This window comes from Triticum dicoccoides, chromosome 4A, assembly GCF_002162155.2.
Source record: "Triticum dicoccoides isolate Atlit2015 ecotype Zavitan chromosome 4A, WEW_v2.0, whole genome shotgun sequence".
Classification (NCBI taxonomy): Eukaryota; Viridiplantae; Streptophyta; class Magnoliopsida; order Poales; family Poaceae; genus Triticum; species Triticum dicoccoides.
The window spans coordinates 696563562-696582014 of NC_041386.1; the positions used below are offsets into that span (position 1 = coordinate 696563562).

Sequence of the window (18453 nt, forward strand, 5' to 3'; positions counted from 1 at the left end):
TGGCTGCTGGATGGATTCTTAGCAACGCCCGTAGAAAACTAGCACATGCACGTCGACAACACACAAGGGGCCGATGGATAGCACTAGGTGCGTGTCGCACCTAAACCTTTTCTTTTCTTAGATCTGGGTTAACTTTACAGGCGTAAATTACACACATGTATATAGCAGTAAAACATAACAATACGAGTCATAATCCATTTGGTGATTGCACCAGTCCGAGGCGGACAAGTCTCTTTATCGTGGGTAATTCCAACAAAGGATGCCCTGTTTTCTTTAATTCTTTGGGGCGATGCCCTGTTTTCTTTCTCGACCGAAGAAGCCTTCGTGTTCGGGCCGGCCCGGCCCATCCCAGTTTGTGGCTTTGTGCTTTGTGCATGCATTAAGCACTCGCTTGCTCAACAAAAAAAGTTACCAAACAAAAAATTGGCGCGTACATCTTGATATTCTATATGCGCATGACTAGTTTCGCGGAAAACCAACATACTTTTTGGCTGTGTAAAAATGACGAAAATATATCTCATGAAATTCCCTTTTTAATACTGAAATATGTCTTTCTCACACATGACATAAACTTGTCGGTTTTTTGTGAAATGACGTTGTGAGCACGTAGAATGTTGACATGTACATGTGAAACAAGTTTTTAGTATTTTATAACATTTCAAAATATGTTTGAAACACACTTTAAAAACCAGGAGAATATGCTCACAGGTGCCCAAACGCCACTCTTTTTTCTTTACTGATAATTTGATCTGCAACGTCCCTCCAAAGTCTGGGCTCCTACCAAGTTACCAGCGTATAAAGGTCCACACATGTATGCTACAGAAGGGCATGAGTATTAATCCCATGGAGAAGGAATGAAGACTCCACCAAACTCTCACACTTGAGTTTTCTCCGTCCATTGCGCCCTTTATATAAAGCACTCCATATCCTCCATCCACAGTTCTAACTAGTTATTCTCTCACTGAGGATATATATAAGCCCATAAGGTATGTGTCAACTGTCAACCACAAAAATTGAGAGAATACCATGATAATGAACCGAGAGTTATGTATGGACATATTGCGGGTGGTGGAGACATCAGGACATTTGCAAACACCTTCTCAGAGAATATCTCCACAAGTTGCATGGCTCGTGCTCCTACAGATGAAACGGAAGTGGGACTGCTAAGCTCCACAGTCAACTCAGGCTGAATCAAGTCACTAGTATGCCAAACCAAGTTGTCCCATATGACCGAAAGGTGGATGCGGGCAAACAAATTAGAGTTCAAAAGGCCGAAAGCGGGGAGAGAATGTCATGGTCGCCCAGCGCATCTTCTGGAATCATAATCTCGAGTATCATATATCATTCTTGTGCGGCCTATCAAGTCTCATACACCAAAGACTTGAACTCTTCCTCCTGTCATAAAGGTTGGCCAAGCTAATATATACCAGCAGATAAATCCAGCTGCTAGGTACGCAATGCAGGTGTTGCTGAACTCATATACCCACGAAATCAGCTATGCACCTCCTCACCTGATGTCCTCTCATATAACAACGCAAGTTAGTTTATAACATGCAACAATGATGAGCATTGGAATAAGAGAATTGGCCGGAGCTCCGGAAATGCAACGCTAATTAGATGGGGCACTATACTAGTCAGCACTGCATGTCTGCCCCCACATGTCAGCAACATTTACCCGGGTACCGAATTTTTTGGTTGCTAGGGAAGCCTTTATGTCAAAATGATCTCCACAAAGTCTTACAAAACACAATATTTGCATAAACAAAATTGTATTTGATGACCGATGAGCGCATATAGATGATGTTTTGCTGAGCGTCATGTCCAAAATCTGGAAGTACAGAAACATTTATGTAACTGTCCTAGCCTAGATCATGGCTCACCGGCTCCGATCTGTCACCCTAGCTCTCCCCCCTGACTACATCGGCGGGCATATGTGCGATCTCAGCTCTTGGCATAGCTCTCCTCCCTTGCTTTTTCTTCTACAAAGGACATTTTTTATTGATTCATAATGTCGCATTAAGAGAATACAAGAATCATGGGTTAGGATCCTCTGCAGTACTGTACGGTGATGTACAGTCACTGCCATGTGGGACCTATCCCCACATGTAATCGACACTACAGCAACATACGGTACTGCAGAGGATCTCAACCCAAGAATCATGAATACACAACTGTCCTCTGCACAACGAAGATGCACATAGCCTATAGAAACGCACACGCACAAAGAAACGAAAAAAGCGACCTTCAAAGGTCGGGTCGAAGAAAATGCAAGCATGTAACAACACCCATCAACATGAACCATCATCAATGACAGAGCCCTGACTATGGGAAAAGTGCTTCAACAACTGCGCCTCCAGGAAGTGATACGATTCATGATCGCCGCCGTCGCTAGATCAATCCATAAAGGGTAAATCTTCGATTTTCACCCGGAAGAGGAAGTCCGAAAAAATCCAAACAATGCCTCCAACAAGCGAATGATGTGGAACACCACCATTGCCGCCACCCCTCTTTCAATGTTGAAGGCACTGCTGCAAGCTAGAACTCATGCCTCGACCACCGTTCACGCTCACAATCCTGATGTAGAAATCATTCAACTAGACATACCACGTATATGAGGAGTACAATGAAGCATGCCCGGCAACATCAATAAGGTCATCGATGCCGTCAAGTACCCACTCAAGAGGCCATCGAGCAGCTCCATGACTTCGACAGTGATTGGATGTGGAATGCACACACAAACATCGGTGCCATCAAGAACCCACATGGGGCCATCTGGAGCCCAACGCTGGTAGCGGTATGGGACAAGACGCCAAGCATTCAGGTATGCTAAACAAGCGATGAAACGTCATCAAGGCCTAATCACCCGCGGTCCACCAACATGAGTGATACCGAGGTCATCCAACCACCGCAGCATGTTTTGTGTCTGCCATCGTACATGAGTTAGGAATCCATGTGCCACACTCATGCCAATCCACCGCCGTCGCACACCTTGTGCCCATCGCCAACGTGCCACACACAACGCATCGGCACGATAAGGCGCGCCCTGCCAGATCAAGAGGGACTGGTGCAACCATCGTCGGTCGGGTCAGACGGAGGCCACCACCGCCTTCGACCAGGCATAGCAGCATGCGCCGTGAAGTCAGCTGTCTCCCGTCTCAAATAACGCAGCCTCCCCACCGCTACCACACAGCCGATGGAGAAGGCCGACCACCTAGAGCTCCAATGACTAGTGTGTCGCCACAAGCCGTCCCGGAGCCGCCACCCCGGCACCCAACCTCGAACGCGCAACCCAATCATAGCCAATAAACTAGCGCCAACACAAAGAGTAGACGTAACATTAGACAACCACAACCACCTATGACACCAGCGACAACAATAGGGATCCGACAACCCACAGACAAAACCCGGCAAGATTTAGCGTCCTGCAACCACGAGGGCAGATTACACCCGATCCGTCTCAGGCAGAGCAACCGCGATTAAGAGCACACACAGGAAGACCCAGCGTTAGGAGGATCCACGATGTCAGAATCTGCAGGGGCCTGCTCCGAGAAAACTTGCCGCCGTAGTGAATCTGCCAAGGAAATAACCCGTCACCAGGGAGAGACGCCACCCTACTAACCAAGGCAGAGCGCGAGGAGACACCTCGCCGCCGCCTACCACTGCGCGGGATTTTCCCTGCGCCGGCCTCCGGCGGCGGCGAGAGATACGGGGTGATAAGGAGTTTGCTGGTGCTAGAGCTCTAGGATTCGGGTCGTGAGAGGTTCCTCCCTTGCTACATCCTCTGCATCATTGCATCCTTGCTACATCCTCTGCATCATTGGATCCTTGAAAGCTACGTGTATCATACGCCATAGGAGCTTGGCGAGTGGCGTATGATACATAATTTTAGGCTCAAGCTCCTATGGTGTACGATACACATAGCCTTCAACGTCATATACATAGTCTTGGATTATTCGGTCGTGCGGTAATCTGTGCCAAATTTTTTGAGCGCAAAATAGTATTCAAGAAGGCAATTGAAGGGGTTAATGACATAGGCACAACTTGAGCCTGAAGTTTGGTACTATTGAAGAAGGCTACTTTCGTCCTTATTAACCCCTTCCAAAATGGCGAATTATTCGGTCATGCGGTAACCTGTGCCAGGGTCTTGGATTACAAGTACTCATATGAAATAGCGGCATGTTCCAACAGATGATGGACTTGAATGCTCATTTCCTGATTCTCCTTATTTCTATTCTTTCACTCAAATCAAGCCCGGTGCGTCCACCTCATGGATATAGAACGAATACTCCACAAACTCCTACACTTTTGCGAGCAATATTCTCCCTCTGTCTCTCCCTTTAAATACACCACTCCATCGCGAGTAATGTTCTCCCTCCGTCTCTCCCTTTAAATACACCACTCCATCGTCACCAAAGCTTATTGCTCATGCATCCACACTTCAAACTAGTGATTCTCTTATTGGCGGTGTGTACATTAGTACATAAGATAGTGGCAACCACATAGATAGAGACCATAATAAAGGAACCAGGGTGATGTATGGACATGTAGGAATTGGAGACATCGTGACATTAGCAAACCGTGTCACTGAACTGCCTAGTTGTTCCAACTGTTAGGCTCTCGACAGGTTCAGTAATACATGCCTCCAGTGTCACAACTTCACCTATGACGGTGGACATAGAGTTGCTAGCCCAATTGAACCAAGAAATGGAGCAAAACCAACTCGTCTGTCAGGCAAAGATTCAGAGTAAGCAACAAGTAGTTGGCTCTGTGAGCTGACTTGGTGGGTCCCTTGAACTGCCTGTGAGTGATGGTAGGCGCTTGGTATAAGTAGAGGCACATGCCGTGTGCATGGAGGTAAGTTGTGAATTGCTCCCCGAATTCTCTCTCGGTTTCTCTAAACATCTTCCAGATTCTACTTTCATCCTAGCATGTACAACTGTACTCTTTTCCCCAGCAGAAATCCCTCATGTAAGTTGCTGATTTATCAATCTATGATCCAAGTCATTGTTGGGACTTCGCTCGCAGGATCTTTCACATCAAACTAGATGACAAACATTAGCACAAAAAACTGATACCCAAGGATACGTCTCGTACCCTTAAATTTGCTCTTAATTTCTATTTACTTTTTCTCTCACTGTGTTACAAACACGAGCAATAGTGCATATATTTCAACTTGACGAATTTACGGAACACCTCAAATATGCCTCAGACTACCCAGCCTCGCTAGTAACATGTGGAATACACCACCCGGTAGATTTCACCATACACCATGGCGAGAATTGCTTGGACTAACATCACGTAACCTGAATACTAATAAGATTATTCTAACAACCATGACACATCAATAATCTGTGCCTTTGACCGCCTCGTTCGTGCTCAAATCCTCGAGATCGGACTCATAAAATTCCACTGCAAAACATGCGATGGCGCTTTCTAAGCCGGCCAAACCGTCTGCTAAAATTATTTTTGTGTTGGATCATATGGAGGAGCATCAGAAATCATTGGCAGGGATTCTAGAAAAAAATTGATGCCAGAAATCATTGATGTGAAGGCGGTTAGCAAGGACATGAGCAGTCTCAGGCAGCAGATCGACGAGTTTGGCGAGGATCAGGACAACGTGAAGCACCGACTCATCTTTCCGTCGTCGAGTTGGCCGGTTGGCGTTCCTCCTACGGTACTTGCAGACGGAAGATAAAGCTTGGACTTATCCACCCGTCCACCCATCCTTTCCACCTCCAATTTGTATAACCGTCGAACCAAGCAATTGCACCAACTTCTCTTCTCCACCATGGACCTTGAGCTCAAGAATTAGCTTGAACGGATGAACGTGGAGGCGATGGCGAGCTCCGGCGTCATTCTAAAGGTGCTGGTGGATCAAACCGCGCAGATCAACATCATGGTCACGTCGAACTCAATCTCGAGGCGCGCTTCTCCGCCCCCGAGTCTACAGTGTTTGCTCTACGACAGGAATACCTCCTGGCCGCTGCCTCTACTAGTGAACAAGCGGCAACAGACCTGGTCCCGTTGTATCCATATAAAGGGACGGGCGAGGTTCACGGGGAATCTGGCCACGGCAATGGCTTCTTACCCCGGGGTTCCTCGTCATCCCTGGCCGATGACTCCCACTAATGAACCAACGACATGTGATTTCTTCACCATGTGGTCCGTGCGATAAACCAGTCTAGAAAATATTTCTGTTTCCAAAAGCGTAAGAAAACAAAGAATGTATTCCCTCTGTCCCATAATGTAAAACGGTTTTTGACACTACAACTTACATTATGGGACGGAGCGAGTTGGATTTAACTCATTATTAGACAAGATTTATAGATGAACAAGAGATTATGGCTTATAGTTTATTATTGTTCTATTTTTCTGAGAGGCGGTCCCCATTTAGATTTTAGCACAGGGCCCATAATTTTACCAGCCCGGCCCTGCCCAATTTGATTCCCCATTTCTTCAATGAAGCGGAAAATTGGTTACAATCACTTCAAAAAAATATTGGGGCATGAGTTGGTATTTTTGGAGAGGCGGCAATATAACATGGTAAAAGTCAGAAATATGCATATGGAGAACTTGGTTGCTTGGAAGCCATTATTTTTGGGAGACTGCTAGGGAAACTTCAAGCCAAAATAATCTGCACAACGTCTTACCAATATCAAATTTTGTACATACAATATTGTGTGCTACAACCAATTAGCACACTAGTCAGGTTCTTTCGAGCCTTTGGGATAGTCTGAACACAGGGTTGTGTCCATATATTCCCCAGCACACAAGACTGCCATGAAACCTTAAAGTAAAGAAAATAAGATACATTCAAGTCTCTGATCTAGCCCAGAAGACAACGATATTGACCAAACCGAAACAAATACAGTGGCTGCATAAATCACATATATAACAGACACAATGTAAACTTACTCTGAGCAAGCAGCAGCTTGCTCTGATCATGGCAGCCGAGCTCTGCTCCCTCGTTGCATCCTCGGGCATGTTCTTAGTCTCAGCTGAGAAAATAGGCAAAAACTGTCACTTTTGGGCCAAGTGTTGGTTAAAACTACCACTTTTGCGGTAATTTTTCGCAATAGTTGTATTGGGTGTCCATCAATTCTAACACTCTTGTCTCCTTTTTCAGTTCATCATACATTAAATGTTGAATAATTAGGCATTTTCCTGTTTAGTTTAATCCAGAAAAATAGTGGATAAAACATGAATAGCAATATAGTGGTGAAACTAGAAACTAGCAACAATTCGTTGAGACTAGTCATGCAATCAAAATCATAAGCTAAATGCATCATATCCATATCAATTGCTACTAGCAACTAGCAGAATGCTCGTGCGTTGCCACGGGCTTTTGATATATTTTCTTATGTGAACATCGTTGAACATGATTATTAGAATACCAGTCGAAAATAAACATTGACATAATCCCAGTTGGGTAGCTTTATTTCAAGTGCATCGTTGTTGTCGGATATCATCACATGCACAACTTTTTGTTGTATAAAACTTGATGAATTTTTGTCCCCTTCCAATGACGTCGCCACGGGAACCATCTGAATGGATTCTTTTTGAATGCCAATAGAGTCCATCTCCATCTCTCTCATATTCTGCAAAATTAAACATATATAGAAATATACCTTTTCAGCATTATATCCTGTGTAACAAACATACAAAGAAGACCAATTAGTTGCATGCACCTCTTCTGGCTGTATAATACTCGTTGAATATTCAGTCCCATCCATCATCGCTACATCAGGGTGTTTGCTAGTTGGCATTTCTGAAGCAACAACAAATCTATCAGTTTTTATGGCCTATGAAGGTATTTTAATATAAACAAATATTAGAATAACTTTTTTAAGATCAAGCTACGTAAACTATATATTCATTGGACATATGCTAGAACTGAGCAGTTTCTAGTAGATTGTGTGGCATCCCAATTTTAATAAATTGTAGGCTCACCTCTAAATCACTTTTTGATGGTTATTCTCGTGAATATCTACTATTTACGGGTATGTATTATATTGCCCATACGAGATATGTTACATTTTCCATGAGCAAACAAAGGATTTTCCCTTTATATAATGTTAGTCGGTCATCTGTAATTTCTTGGATCCTTTTAATTTATTTGTTTAGATAAACATAGAGAAATACTAAGACACAACATAAACACATGCGAGAAGTCCAACATAAATCAAGTATATTTGGCTTCTTCTATCAAAATTGTTTTAATTCATAGGATATTCCTTTTATTGTTATTTTATTTTTTGAGTAAATATTTATATGATATTCTGAATATATAGTGAATAGGTATAAATAATGCTTTATTTTATGATATTCCCATTTTACCCCTCCTATACGACTTACTCTCCTCTCCCGCATGACCGCACTCTAACCACTCCCTCTCCTCACCACTCACTATCTCATTCCCCTCAATCTCTCCCCTCCCTCTCCAGATCCATAGACTTCACCGGCGTCACCCACTCCCCTCTCTGCCAGCAGAACTGGCGACCTCGTCTCCCACCGCCCCTCCCCCTCTCACCCCCTCCCCTCTTCTCATCAAAAAAGTGAAGGGGCAGATCGAGAGACCAGGTGGTAGACAGATCCGCCCACAAACGGTGAACAACATCATACCAAGGTCGCCAACACCATCGTCAAATGGCGGGATCCTTCTACCTCGACGGACTTGCTCGCGTGTCGAGATATGATAGGGGGCCTTCTACTTCTTCCTCGCTCATCGCCCCTTTCGCCAAGCCATGGATCGACCTTCCTCTTCTCCCACAGATGCCATGGACCGAGCTCATTCCCCTCCGCAAGGTCATCCACTAGTAGAAAAAGGACCTAATGTGAGATACATTATTCCCGGTTCGATTTTGGCCCGGTACTAATGGTATCATTATTGCCGGTTCGAACGGCTATGCATTAATGCCGGTTCGTTTTGAACCTTTAGTACCGGTTCGTGCCACGAACTGGTACTAAAGGGGTGGTGGCAGGCTGGCGTCAGGCCGGGGCCCCGCGATCACCTTTAGTACCGGTTCGTGGCACAAACCGGTACTAAAGGGCTAACCTTTAGTACCGGTTCGTGCCACGAACCGGTACTAAAGGGGTTTGACCTATAGTACCGGTTCGTGGCACAAACAGGTACTAAAGGGCAATTTTCAAACTCTACCCCCCCTTGTATCGCCATTTCAGTTTTGAAAAATACGAAAGAAAATGATAAAAAATTCAAAAAATAAAATTCTTCGAGATGTAGTTATATTACTACATCTACTAGTTAGGAAAATTAAAAAACTTAAATTTGGACATGTTTTGCAAAAAGTGTAGGGACAATGTAAAACGGCTATAACTTTTGCATACGATGTCGGAAAAAAACGTATAATATATCAAAAAATTCAGCACGAAAATACGCATCCGATTTTGACTGTCTATGGCCTGTTTGCAATTTTTTAGAATCCTCAAATTCCAAAAGGAGAAAAAGATATGCTCAAATTTAAGTTTTTGTTTTAATTTTGGTTAAATTTGGTCAAACTATGGTCAAACTACTTATTCAAGAAGTATTAATGTTGCTACATACTTATTCAAGAATATTAGTGTTACTAAATAATTATTTCAATTTTTTGAATTTTGGTCAAATCTGGTCAAACTATGGTCAAACTTAGTCAAGAAATATTAGTGTTACTAAATAATTACTGTTTTTAGAATAATAGTTTCAAACTCAAACGGTGAAATGTGTGACCTAATGCTCAAGCTAAACTGCTGAGTGTTAATAGGATTTACAGCTTACATTTGTTAGGAAAACAACAAGTGCAGACTTGGAAAGTAGGGGGAATAGAACTCCGAAGTTAAGCGTGCTCAGGCTGGGGGAGTGAGAGGATGGGTGACCGGTCGGGAAGTTAGATGATTTGAAATGAGTGATCCACACTTGAGTAGTTAAGAGGGGCGATTAGAGACTAAATCATCAAATACTTCAGAAAATTGAAAATAGGAAAAAAATCAAAAAAAAATTCCAAAATTTTCAAAAAATAATTTAGAAAAAAAAACCCTTTAGTACCGGTTGGTACCACCAACCGGTACTAAAGGTCCCTCATACCACAGCGCGAGCTCACGCCACGTGGTGGGCCTTTAGTGGCGGTTCCTGCCGAACCGGTACTAAAGGGGGGGCCTTTAGTCTCCACTCTTTAGTGCCGGTTGCAGAACCGGCACTAAAGGCCCTTATGAACCGGTATTAAAGCTCCGTTTTCTACTAATGATCTCTTCACCCGGCTTCACGTTTGGCTTGCTACAATGCTAACCCTCACCTTATCATCTTCCCTTTCCTCCCATATCGAGACATGCATGTCTTTCTACTCTGCCGCGTCACCTCGCCACCGCCTTCATCTCCTTATACAGTGTTGTATCCGCCGCCTTCTGCTGTCTATAGAAGAGCGTTTTTGGTTCTTGAACCTAGAAAATATGAAATGCAGATGTCAAGAGAGTGGTTATTTTATATTCTCTCTCTCTCTCTCTCTCTCTCTCACACACACACACACACACACACACACACACACACACACACACATATATATATATATATATATATATATATATATATATATAAGTATGAATTTATCTTGTCCTTGGTACTATATTTTTAAGCATGCTTATTGCATAACCAACCTGTGTATCGCAGTGTACGGTGGCCTTGCTGAACTGATCGCCCTTGAGCTTGGCCTCCTCCTTGAGCGCCTCTCCCTACTGCCGCACAAAGAGCACCTTGTTCTTGGCGTCCACCTTGGCGGCATGCTGGCGCGTGAGGCCATCCCGCTCCTTGGTGCCCACCTCACCCTTCATCCTCGCCTAGACCACATCCACCTTGGCCCTGCCCGCTGCCTCCTATCATGTCTTCTGGCCAAGGTAGGAGAAGTATTGGTGCCCTGGCATGTCCACCAGCTGCTTGTTGGTGGTACTGTAGACGAAGAGGACGGATTGGTCCAGCTGCTTCTGCATGTTGTTGAACTCCTCCTACTTGAACTTTTTGGTGCCGGTGAAGATCTCTTCCATGGTCAGCTGTGCCACCAGCATCCAGGTCTCACCCTCGATCATTGCCTTTAGCCCTTCACCATGTCATGCACGTGGCTCCTGTTGGACGAGTGCTGCGGCCCGATCAGCTTCACGTGGAGTAGGAGCTTCGCCTCGACGGTGGGCAGGGCTGGACGTACCCGCTTGTGGCTTATTCAATCTTACACCTCGGTCCTGGCCCGCTAGATGAAATGGATGGTCCGGTCTGCTAAAATCGGCCTCAAAATTTGACAGTCCGTTCCTCGTCGGCGAGGCGAGCGGCAGCCCCCGGGTGAACCTTGATGTCCTCAAGCTTCCCCTCTCCACCTCATGCGCCATAGGCTCTCGCCGCAGCTGTCGTGCATGCACCGCCGACAATATCAAGTTCTTTACCTGGCGCTGGCAATGTTTTAGCTGTGGGTTTTGCTGTCATGGCAGTAGTGACCATTCCAGCACAACACACACGTAGGCCATCAACTGTGGAAAACGCTCGATCGGCCGTGAATTTTAGATCGTGGGAGAATCGCTCGGCCGTGATTTTCACGTCCAACAAATCAGATAAGAATTTTTCTTGGAAGGCCTGAGATTTAATAGCGTCTGCATATAATCACGCACCATGATCCTACGCTATTGTTTTCTTCGTTGAAGCGTATGTTCAGCTCCACCTACCGCCACGTGATTCTATGAGAAAAGCATATCTACCATGCACGGTCCAACCATTGATTTAGTTGGAAATTTGGTTACATGCATATGCGTCTCCACTTCCTCCATCAGTGCTGGCAGCTTTTCTCCTAGCTAGCTTTGTGCCAGATAGTCTATGCCATGTTCTACCCACCAATGTTTTTTTCATATTATTTTCAGGTTTGAATTTATTTTATTTTTTGAACTGAGAGTCTATTTTATAAACGTTTTGAATATTTGTGTAAAAAATTATGCGACAAAGTGATGCACTCTAGAACTTGAAAAACGCTACAATAACTTCATAAGAATGCATGTTAAATACAAACTCGTAATATTATTTTTGAACCAATTTACCGAGTGCTACCAAGATCCCTGACATTGAGACGCAATAAATTCTTATGTAACATTTTGATACATTATGCTAGGGAAATGTCTACAATTTTGTGTGGCTCTATTAAGTCTCATCATGTTTTAAAATTCATAAATCATTTTTTCTTGAAATATATTTAATAATGGTCTTATTAATTAGCTCTCGTCACCAGGAACCCACATATACAGAGATATAAATAATCGTACTTTTGACTCAAAAGATATATAAACATGAAAATCAAATGAAAAAGAATGGAGTGGTTGACTGTAAAGAGAGAGAAGTGGAATCGGTTGTACTCTACATAATACACAACAACAGTGTATGTGTCAGAAAGATGCATACACGGGATATGATCCAATCTTGTGATTCTATCTCTCCCAATGCTCTCTCTGTAACAACCTGCCTAGTCGTCTGCGTCTTTATCGCGTGTACATGATTAGATAGGTCAGCTCAGGAGTTATTAGGGTTAGTGGTCGCACCTGCGTGTGTATATCATGTACAAACGTACACCTCCATTACTGAATATGACTGCATTCACTTTTTGCACTTTTATTGAGTCGAACAGGAAATAGAAAGTGCAAAAGAAACATGACTTCATCCGGACATCATGACACGTCGCCTCGCCACAGCAACCGCGCAGGCTGCCCACCTCGCTGCTGCCCCTGCACGCTGACGCCGGTGTGGTTGGCCGGTCCAAATGGTGGCTCGGTTAGGGAACAGACTGGTTGTGACCGTGTCGCCTTGGCGGCGTCGCCGACTTCTAGGGTGGTCACCCGGGGACCGATGGTGAAGACGGCTGGCAGGATGACGGGCAGCTTCGCGGAGCTCTACCAATACCCACGCCTTCTTCGCCAGCTTGAAGTCCTTGAAATGGCAGGACGAAAATAAATCGTGGATACTATTCAACCAACTCAGACATTATGAGTAGAGATAAACCAAATGCTAGCCCTAACAGTGAGGATAAGATGGCATATGTCGCAGTAGCAGAAGGTGCACATGTCCCGACCGTCATGTCATTGAAGAGGTTGTTGATGTCGGGGAAGAAATCGTCATTGGGGAACTCGTCGGCGGCGATGTCACCGTTCGCAGCCACGATGACCAAGAATCCAACAGTCATGCAAGGACACTCCCCAAAACCTGATCGCCTCTTCTATACCGGATCACAAGGGGAGGAGTTTCGGAGGCCCGCTGTCTCACTCTCCGGTGCACGCCAGGAAGCGAGATGGGAAAGAGCTAGGCGGTGCAATACTCTGGAACAATGCGAGGAGTTGTATCTCGTTGGGAAGAGGAGTGACCTCTTATAGGAGTAACGAGATGAAATTTAAAGGGACACATTAATTCTCAGTAAGGAGAGGAGAAACAGACGCACTAAAAATCTCTACTTCTAATGTCTCAGTTGGTAATCTCCGCTCACCGGTTAAATTTTGTCCCACCTCCTCTGGTTTATTTTCATCCTGAAAAAACCTATGAAAAAAACCAGGACTTGCACGCACGAGCGAGACTGCCCTCGAGGGGAGGCTTCCAGATCCCTTCGCCGCCAGATCCCTCCTCCCAACGCCTGCCCTCCTCGCGATCCTCCCGAAGTCCTCGCGCCGCCGTCCTCTTCTTCTCTACGACTCCTCTGTGCCCCACGCCCTGACCGACGCCGGCGAGTCCTCGGCACTCCGAGTGCGCCTCGCATCCAACGCCGGGGACGATCGCATGACTCCGCCCGCGTCGTCGCCTCCGACGTCGGCCTCTCCTTCACCACCGCCCCTACCGGCAGGGTGCCCCTTGTCATGGCCTTCCTCGCCTGGGTGTACGTCGCCAGCTGGTACGCTCTCGCCCTCCATCCCTCCCTCTCCTTCCCAGATCTCTCCTCTGCTGAACACCTCTGTTCTCCCATTGATTCGTCTGCAGGCCATATGGCAGGACGCGCAGACCCGAGCGATCCTCTCCGGCCTCCTTGAGAAGAGCTCGACTCCAGCCCGGCGACAATGATGACCTGATTCCTACCGGTGGACGATGATGTGCTCTGGCCCAACCGCCTCAACCTCAACAAGCCTTGTCAAGATTCGTCACTGTGGGTTGCGCTCCTCTCTTCCTTCACGACCAGGAGTTGACGAGGAGAACCATCAACTTGATTGATTGGTTGTCTACTCGAAAAGAAAAGAAGATGAAGTACGTGACTATTGTAGCTACTGTTGAATTCATGTATATACATTGATTTTTCATCCAATTTTGTCTACTGTTTTCCTAAATGACGAATGAGTGGATCTGAACGAGAGAGGGCGAGAAGAAGAGACGCCGTGTGGCTTGTAGTGGGTGAGAATTGTCTACCCGGCAATGGATTTCCAGCAAGGGCGGCAGAGAAAAATCCATGACGAGATGAACACCACCACGACAGCATCATGAATGTCATCGAGGTACCTGTGTTTCCTCAGTCCTACCAGGAAAGTTTTCAGATAGTTACTGCGAAGAACTTCTATGCAGTTCTCTTGGGCAATAAAACTGCAGTCACTGGAGGGAGCAAACCAAATGACCATATATATTTATCTACTACTCAGATCACGGGGGTTCTGGAGTCCTTCACGTGTGGAAGTTATATCCTCTGTTTTGTTGTATTAATTTGTTTTGTTCATCTTGTGTATTGACCTTTGCAAGTTTCAGGTATGCCCAACCTGCCATATCTCTATGCTGCGGATTTTATCAATGTCTTACAAGAAAAACATGCATCCAACACCTACGCAAAAATGGTACTTTTTTGTGGTAACCTTGTCCTGTATATATGTGGAAGCTTGTGAAAGTGGCACTATTTTTTAGGGTTTGATGCTTGCAGACCTCAATATTTATGTCACAATAGCATCTAATGCAGAAGAAAGCACCAGGGGTACATACTGCCCAGGAATGGAGCCATCGCCTCCTTCTGAGTATATTACCTGCTTAGGTGATCTTTACAGTATTTCCTGGATGGAAGACAGGTATGTAACTTGTAACCTGAATTCACAATGATAAGATTAATTTACAGAGTACCAGTGTTTAGCAGAATAGGGTACCATGACCAGCATCTGATGAGTTATATTTGGTTGCATTACTTTGCGCTGCATGGTACCTCAAGGAGGATTTTGTAATAAGTCATGTCCATTCCTTCCTTTAGTTCCGAAGTACATGGCATAGAACCTGCGAATTTGGAATACACAAGTCTGCTGAAGAATCTGTTTGTATATTAAGCATTCACTTAATGACATGTTTGGTTATCTTGGTGCCAGGCTCAGTTTGTTTGTAGGGTAATCATACATCAATAGTGTATGTGCGGTCTGTATAAAACGGATAGGCGTAGATTTTCTTAATCAACTTGCTGCGCATTATTGATTCTAGCTAAAATATCTTTTCCCCTGCATCTTACACTAATGGAGATTCAGGGAAGAAGTCAGGTGCATAAAGTATAACAACAAGGCAGGCAACTTGGAGCATCTACAGATCTTGCAATTCGTAGATACCATTTACCTTCCAATTTTTTTCCTTGAGACCATGTGGGTCTGAAGATAAATTGTTTAATAGTGAATGTTGTTATATTTATGCAACTTGGATGCTATTAAAGACAACTTATTTCCCATTTTGGGTACGAATTATGCTTTATACTAGCTGCTAGGGAAATATTAGAACACAGTGTGCATGATAGTTCTTTTTAAAATACCTAAAGAACTTTGTGTCCTGATGAACTCATAGAAAAAGAGATTTGACATTAGGTCCAAGCCTAAAGAAGGGCCACGCCTAAAATAGAACACGGCACCCCTTTCTAAAATTACTAACAAGGTTGATGTTGTTGCACGTCGTGGCGGGGACGGCCGTGTAGCAGCCGTGTGTGCACTGCTTGTGCTGGACACCCATCTGGAGGCCCCTGATTGGAAGGGAAGCCACTGGAAATGCTGCGGGAGATGGTGGCGGTACGCTGGTAGAGCTGGGAGCAGACGTGGAGGGGTCGGACCTGCAGGTCCTTGAAGGTGCTGATATACATAGGTGCTTTGAGAAAAAAAATCAGTTAGGTATGATTCTCAGTTCTCACTACCTCCGCGTGATGCAATTAAAATTTCAAATCTTTATTGTTATTTCCAATTAATTTTGCGGCTGATTGGACAATATCAGTTACTAACTTAATTCAAATGGCTGGCCAATTATCTGACACAGTTTTATAGTGTTTTACTTTATTTCAATAACTGTTATCCTATAAATTTAGTTTGTTTTAAAGGTTTGCCATGTTTCTTTAAAATTTATCCGTTGAATTTGTATGTCTGCTCCACTGGGCTGCTGCTGCAAGCTTTCATGTTTGGCTCTTGCAACATTGTTTCATATTTGTATGCTCTATTTTCCTGTTCAGTCATTTTGGTCTTTATATATGGCTTGTGTTTGTGGGGATCTTATTCAATCAAAGGTTATAAGATATATTACACTGCCTTTGTTGTTTCTCATATATATCTTACATAGATCACTATATGAAAAACTTAACCTTATGAGGTCGCGGTTATGTTATGTGTTGACTACATATATAGTTTGTTCTACAAATCAGGGCATTGAACTTCCAAAGTCAGGTTGGATGTAGCTCTGATATAATTATGTATGAAGTGATATGAAGGTGCGCTCATGTCTTGCAAGACATCCTGCTTCTGTGTCAGGCAAATGTGCACATCATTGACACCATTGATGCACGAGCACTGATATTTTTTTTCCATCTTTGAATGTTCCATAGGAAGTTCAGATTTTTATTGACCATTTTTGTACATAAGGATGTATTTTTTCATTTATAATTAGGTGAATTCATTACAGTTCGAAATGATCTATATGGAGGTCACATTGTTTTTTAGGGAATTAGTCCCCTGGTGAAGTGGTGGGCATTATCAATGCTGCTGCATTTTAAGGTAGTGGTCAAAATGCTAGCTAGGATAAATTGTAAGGAGCTGATCATAGTTTTAGGCTATTACTGTAGAAATTCATGGTATTATCCTTGCCATGACAGTGATGTATTTGCATTGCTGCATAAATTCATGGAGTGATTCATATTTTCTTGACTCATTTTACATGTATTGTTACTGCAACAACAGCAATCTATTCTTTCATCTATGGTGTTAAAAAAACGACGTGTAACATATAGAAGGTTAGGAATTTCAGTTTCTTATTTGGATTTTGCAACTTAACCATGAATGTGAATGTGTAGGAATAATGCCAAAATTACCTAACCAAATTGCAATAAGATTTTTAGGTTTATTAGTTAAGTCAAACCTTACCACTTGGACCCTTCTAATGGATTGGTTTTCACGCAGGATGATGCGGTGCTTACGGGAGGTAGATGGTGAATAGAGAGGGTGGGAGAGAGAAGGAGAGGGAGCGATAGACATATATGCATTATATTCATAGGTGCAGTCGAAAACTCAAATCAAAGGCCCGTGGCAACGTGCGGGCATTCTACTGGTTTTTGAACTTCCGTTTCTTGGTCAAGTGACATTTAAAGTTTGCACTTCCTAGACAAAAGAATTGGTAAAATACAGTGATTTAGTTACTTTCTTGGTCTCAGTTAATGTACTTCTGTTGAATTCTTCTGTCACTCTTGATACAAAGCTATAGCTATACTTCCATTTGCCAAGATGATAAAATTGGTAAAATACAGTGATTTAGTTACTTTCAGATTTTGGTATTTTCTAAGAAGTGCTCCACAAATAACTAAACAAGCTTGTATTTTCTCTATTCCTAATGCCTCAGTTGGTAGTCTCGCCTCAGCCACCACATCTCACCACTCCTATCTCTCGCCCGCCACTTCCATTTGCCACTGAAATGCTGCTATTTTAAGAATTGAAGAGATTGCCTTTTCATTTTATAAAATATTCCTGTTTCATTGTACCATCTGAAGTGACCAAGCATGATCATGGTTTGCCATCTATGATACAACGAAGTCATTTTATTAAGCTGGTATTAGTAGTTTTGCATTTTACATGATTCGTGTGCAAGTTCCAAGGTTTGTCGAATAATATTAATATTAAGTGTATAATACTGGCACAGTCTGTTATTGTTATCTTCTTGGGATTACTTGAGAAGGCGTGGCGCGGAAGGTGGGGACACGCCATGGCAGAGGCCAGTGGCAAACCTACGTGGCCGTGAGGACCGGGGAAGGTAGCTTTATTTGGCAACGCCAATGATCAAGTTAGGGATGCCCAAGTCAACCATGAGATGTGAGTCACACGGCCATCTTTCTTTTCCTTAGAAATTAGTCTGTGCAGTAACATGGCTCCTTAACAGAACCAGACTATGGTTTGCTAAATTTATTTGGATGGATAGGTGATATTTCCTTTCTTTACAATAGATATATATTTATTTCCCTCTCTATCCATGGGCGTTAATATATTTAT

At 43.8% G+C, this 18453-nt stretch overlaps 1 long non-coding RNA gene across 1 annotated transcript; it reads left to right on the forward strand.

The window, feature by feature from the left end:
• The first annotated feature begins 14707 nt into the window (after positions 1-14707).
• On the forward strand, positions 14708-17974 carry LOC119289761. The gene is made up of 4 exons (XR_005141605.1): positions 14708-14811; positions 14931-15036; positions 15912-16101; positions 17374-17974. It is a non-coding gene; the product is annotated as an uncharacterized LOC119289761 (long non-coding RNA).
• The last annotated feature ends 479 nt before the right edge of the window (positions 17975-18453 follow it).